The 6,246-nt window shown below is 38.5% G+C and overlaps 1 pseudogene; it reads left to right on the top strand.

Moving 5' to 3' along the window:
* LOC121033243 (eukaryotic initiation factor 4A-I-like) lies at window positions 1–4,422 on the top strand (annotated as a pseudogene).
* Window positions 4,423–6,246: the final 1,824 nt, after the last annotated feature.

The raw sequence follows: 6,246 nt of genomic DNA, 5'->3' as shown, positions 1-6,246 counted from the left end.
ATGGCATGCTTCGTGTACACTTTTCGTCACTTACAAAGCAAAGAAATCTATGCCGCAAGGTTTCGTGACAAAATCCCTATTCAGTACTTCTTACACACACAGGAAACTAGCCACTTTGAAATGCTGGAAATGCCTGTGACTCCCAGAGCATCTCAGGATGCTTTACACTCCCTTGTCTTTACTTATGTAAGGAAAGATGGAAAGAAGGGAGGGAGGGAGGAAGGGAGGAAGGAAAGACTCGTGTTTTTAACAAAAGATTTCCTGAATATATCAGAGTTGGAAGGCTGTCTTCCTTTATCCATGTTTAGGGTAAATTTCTGAGCAACAATGTGTAATTGTTATCTTTCAATACTGAGCTCTAAAGGCATTACAGACAGTACAAGCATATGTGCATCTGTCTCGTGTGATTTCAGTGGTAGAAGATCAAGAAGGAGAGAGTCTGATTAGTATCACAAAAAAAAAAAACTAGCAGATTGATTACTAGTTTTCAATCTGAAAAGCCATTTTTGAAGTGAAGTCAAGATATCACTTCTGAATATGTTCAGCTGATCTGACTTTTGAGTGTCTATCCCTTAGGAAAGTGGTGACTATATTTTACAACAGAAGTTACAGACAGACTCCAGATCCAAAACTGTCCAGGACTGAAATGTGTCAGGAGCTTAAAACCGTATATTTTCTTTTTTTTTTTTTTTTTATTTTAAAAAATTTTTTTTTTCAACGTTTACTTATTTTTGGGACAGAGAGAGACAGAGCATGAACGGGCGAGGGGCAGAGAGAGAGGGAGACACAGAATCGGAAACAGGCTCCAGGCTCCGAGCCATCAGCCCAGAGCCCGACGCGGGGCTCGAACTCACGGACCGTGAGATCGTGACCTGGTTGAAGTCGGGCGCTTAACCGACTGCGCCACCCAGGCGCCCCAAAACCGTATATTTTCTAAAATTTTGTCATTAGTGCCAGCTTGTGTAATTTGGTTCTTGTTTAGTTCAGGTCATGTGTAGCTCTGGCTGAAATAGCATCCTCTCCAGGGGATGTCTGGATGGCTCAGCAGGTTAAGCATCCAACTACTGATTTTGGCTCAGGTCATGATCTCACGGTTCATGAGTTTGAGCCCAACATTGGTCTATGCTCTGACAACACCAAGCCTACTTGGGTTTCTCTCCCTCCCTCTCTCTCTCTGCCCCTCTTCTCTCTCCCTCAAAAATAAGTAAATAAACATTTGAGAACATGAAATAACATCCCTCCCTGGATCATCACTCCCTGTGGGGAAATAGGTTCTCCTTACATAAATGAGTTAGATAAAAGCTTGCGGACAAAAAGCTGCTACCATGGGGTCAAAGTGCCTGAGGTTAGCAAGTGAGATATTATAATGAACCACGAGTAACTTGTAATATCACCTGCAGGAAATTACTTTCCATCTGGAGCCAATGTACCTTGATCACAAACACCACTTGCCCTCCCAGACCCTTTGCTTCTTATACACACAAGTTAATGATTGTTTTCTCCATGTTCACGTGTGTAAGATCTTGTTTTCTTCATGTTCCCCACGTGAGTGATATCTTGCGAGCTCAATTAATACGGAGACAAAACCCCTGTTTGGGGCTCTCCTCTCTTCCCTGACATTAGCCTCTCTCGTGTTCAATTCTGTGTCTGCTCTCTTGTAAGACAAGAGTGAACTCCAGACTCATAGTCTGTGACAACTTTCTTCATATTAGAGGAAAGCAAGAATAGGAAAACCATGTAATACTTCTAATGTTCTTGTTAAGTTAGTATGTGTCAGTCTCACTGTGATACCATTAGTCAAAGGAAGTCACATGACAAATCCTGATATATGAGTGCATGCATTAGAAGAACATAATCCTCTTGTAGAATGAGAATTTTTAAAGAGGGGTGATAGAAGCAGGGAATTTTTTGAATAATATTTCATTTCCTTGAAGAATTAGTAGTGAGTGCCAAATTAATAATACAAAGAGTTAGAATATAATTTCTGGAGACATATCTTTGAAAAGTTGAGAGAGTATGCGATCCATATTCCTACCAGAGGAAGGAAGACATTAAAACAAACAAACAAACAAAACACAGAACAAGACCTTTAATTGTAACTACAGAAAAGGCAGAATGTCTGTGCCCAAGTGTTTGCAGATGCATATAATTGATGTGAAAGGATGAATTAGGTCCGTCTTAATTGTCTTGATTTTCTAAGGGAAGCATAAGGAAAGGTAATCAGGTGAAAATCTGTATGCAGCATGAGAAGTTTAGGAATAAAGAAAATAAAAGTATTTTCTGAGAGAAGACTAAAAGTTCCATAAAAATAGAGTAAGATTATTTGACAGTTTTGGTATTCATTTGCAATCAGTGACTATATGTATAATTAAATATCATATATATATATATATATACATATATATATATATGACAATTATAGCACAGTTGTATGTGTGAGAAGAAAATAAGTCTGGGCCTCTTTAGAAATATTTGACAGGAAACAAGGATATTGTCAACATGGAAGAGATTTGTAGGCTCATAAAAAGTTTCTTCCCAATCTATGGTATATTTTGCAAAACACTTGTCAGGAGATCTTAAAAAATAAAATGTACTTGAAATAACTTTTTATATATGTATTATGGAGGAGCAAGAGTATGTGAATTGTATACAAAATCAATAAGTGACCGGTACATTATTTCCATATTAACTTCTGACCAGACCAATGAAAATTGCCTCTGGAATAGCTTAAATGAGAAATTCTATCCAAATATATTACTGAGTTTGAAGTTTCTAAGGATCACGTCTTTGAGTCAGGATTCCTGATCCAGAGACAGTGGCCTGGAAGGGATGGAGCTTGAAGGCATCATTGACAGTAACTGGAACGAGATCATCAACGGTTTTGATGACATGAGCTTCTCTGAGTCCCTTCTCCATGGCATCTCTGCCTATGGTTTTGAGAAACCTTCTGCCATCCAGGAGCGAGCCATTCTTTGTATCAGTGGTGACGATGAGACCGCTCAAGCCCAATCTGGGACTGGGAAAACAGCCACTTTTTTTTTATATCGATTCTGCAACACATTGAATTGGATCTTTCTGATTTTTTTCTATTTTCGGTTGGTGAAGGAGAGATGAGGCTCACCTGGTTAAGATTATGGATGAGTAGCAGGGCCATTGGTAACAAAAAATAAATGAATAAAAAGGAGAGAATTGGAAAATAGCAATTATTAAGGAAAGAATTTATTATTTCCAGGCATGAATGAGGACTTAGTTAAATTTGAATTAAGAAACTGAGAAAGGGACCAAATCTGAGAAGTAGTATATATGTATGTATGTATGTATGTATGTATGTATTTGTCTAATAGGTTTCATCAGTCTTGGAGTTGCTATGGGAAAGCTAACTGGATGGATTGATCCAGGATTAAGGTGTTCCTAGCATGAGGCAGTTGAGCGTGATTGCTCAATTAAATGAAAAACTAGAGGTCCATGCATCATGAAGTTGATGTGGTAAGGAGAAAATAATATCTAAAGGCTACAGAGGCCTTGGCCCCACACCTACTAGAGTTGGCTCAGCAGATACAGAAGGAATCCATGGCATTAGGAAATTCTTTGGGTGCCTTCTGCCACACTTGGGGGACCAAGATACCAGCTGACATACAGAAGCTGACATACAGAAGATAAAAGCTTCCTATATTGTCGTGGGTACCCCATGTCTTGTGTTTGATATGCTTAACTGGAGATACCTGTCTCCCAAATACCTCAAGATGTTTGTACTGGAGGAAAACTGATGAAATGCTAAGCCACAGAATCAAAGACCAGGTCTATGACATATTCCAAAAGCTTGACAGCAGCACCCAGGTGGTTTTTCCGTCAACTGCAATGCTTTCTGACATACTTGAGGTGACCAAGAAATTCAATCCCCATTTGGACTCTGGTCAAGAAGCAAGAGTTGACCCTGGAGAGTATCTGCCAGTTCTCCATCGGTGTGGAATGGGAAGATTGGACTCTGGACACACCATGTGACTTGTATGAAATGCTGACCCTCACACAGGCAGTCATATTCTTCAACACCTGAATGAAGGTTGATTGGTTCACTGAAAAGATGCAAGCTGCAGACTTGACCGTGACTGCAATGCACAGAGATAGGGGCCAAAAGGATAATGAGATGTTATCATGAGGGAGTTCTGCACTGTCTCTAGCAGAGTATGGATTACCACTGACCTGCTGGCCAGAGGCATTGATGTACAGCAGGTTTCTTTAGTCACCATCTATGACATTCCCACCAACAGGGAAAACTATATCCAGAGAATAGGTGATGGTAGATGATTTGGCCCTAAGGATGTGGGTGTTGACACGGTCTCAGAAGAAGACAAAGGGCTCTTTGAGAAATTCTACAACACCTCCATCGAGGAGATGTCCCTCGGTGTTGCTGACCTCACCTGAGAGAGTGTCCTGCTACATAGCCCTACCCAGGGTTCAGTCTGGGGGGATGGGGTGCTGAAAAGGAGTGGGAGTGGAGAGGAAAGGGAACCAAGGGATGGACATTCTGTCATTTTTTTCTTTGAGTAAACGTCACTTTTTGAGGCACAAGAAGGAATCATAAACATCTTAGACACTCTTTTGTTTGGATAGGCTCTTGCCCCAGGTACCATCTCTTTTCCCCAAATTATCTCCATAGCCTAGTTAACCTCCACACCCCATTAGGCTTTCCTCACTGCAGCTAAATGCATCTGAAAATGATTCAAGGGGCTAGAGTGTCACTTGGCCTCATTTACTGGACCGAATCTGGGGAACCCCCTGAGTTAAATGGCCCAGGTTATTGTCCCCATGATGGGCATCAGGGAGAGAAAATGGTAGCCATTTTTACATTGTTTTGTATAGTCTAGATTAATTCAGGAAACAAACACAAGATTCTGAATAAAATGACCTGGAAACGGAAAAATGTGTATATTACTGAGTTTGGATAATAGTAACAAGAGGTCATAAGTATGCAGGAGATAGCTTCCTAAGAACATTTTTCCACTGTGACTTATTGAGAACTCACAACAGCACTATAAAATAGGTACAATAACTGTTACTTCATATTTTTAAACATGAAGAAACAGATCGTGGTGGTTCAATGCTCAAGACTGCAAATCCAAGACTCAAATTTTAGTGATATAACTCCAGAGTCCATTCTTTTTTTTTTTTTTTTCCATTTAGTTTGTGGAAAATCATCCTGATGATGATATAGTTTTATTTTGGGGGATAAATTGACTTTTCCCTTGTACCTTTGTTTTCAAAATAACTATCAATTACTAAGATACCTTCATATGTGTCATTTTGAAAATACCACATTATTCTTAATCCTTACCTCATAGTTACATTATATTGAATTTCTAAAAGATCTCTGTGAATCTTCAGGGAAGTGCCAAAACCAATAGAATTTCTAAAAATACATATTATGTTTACAGTTGAAACATTATTTTACCAGTATATTTTCTTCAAACTGTAATAACAAATGTAGAATTGCTTAGGAAGAAAACTTTTCAGACAGAATGGCATGAAATGCCATGGCATAGTTGAGTGTATTTGTTTATTAAGTTAGTGAATTAACTTTTTATATTTTTTAATACTATTAAAAGAGACACTTTTGATTATTAATTGAACTCACTGAACTTTCTGCATTGTACATTGAGATACCCCACTGAACGCATGAGGACAGAATAAGAATAATGATAATTTCATAAAAAGTGTGTAGGAATGGCTCACCCAAAGTGTAGGGTCACTAATTCTAACACGACTCTGCCTTTCCATTCTGATTGGTTGGCGAGGGCTACCGATACGGAGTAGAAATCTATTTCTGGTTGCTCATTATACGACAATGCAGTCAAGTATCATCATATCCTAAGAATCTAGACTAAAAATGACACCTCAGGAAGGACTGTAGACATGATATGTTCAAGTGTGTAAAGATGATCATTAAAAAAGGAGACACAAAACCCTGAGAAGAGTCAGAGAAATATCTGGCTCAAATAATTTTATTTTAATAAATAATGTACTTTGCTAGTACCTAAAGCAACGTTTTTTTTGTTTTTTTTTTTTTTTTTTTACTAGTCAAGAAAACTGAGAGCTAAAAACAGGGCTGAAATTGACTAAATGGTTTGATGTGCGTAGATAATTGTGTATAATTTAATAAGGTAGAATACTTATGAATACAGCTCAATAGCTATCAGGTACAAAATTTGGAATGTTCTAAAATCTCATACATACACTATCCTTTCTTTT

Source organism: Herpailurus yagouaroundi, unplaced genomic scaffold (genome assembly GCF_014898765.1).
Source record: "Herpailurus yagouaroundi ecotype Mexico unplaced genomic scaffold, PumYag 142, whole genome shotgun sequence".
NCBI classification, from domain to species: Eukaryota; Metazoa; Chordata; class Mammalia; order Carnivora; family Felidae; genus Herpailurus; species Herpailurus yagouaroundi.
The sequence above is the reverse complement of the archived record's forward strand: the minus strand, read 5'-3'. Positions and strand labels throughout refer to the sequence as shown.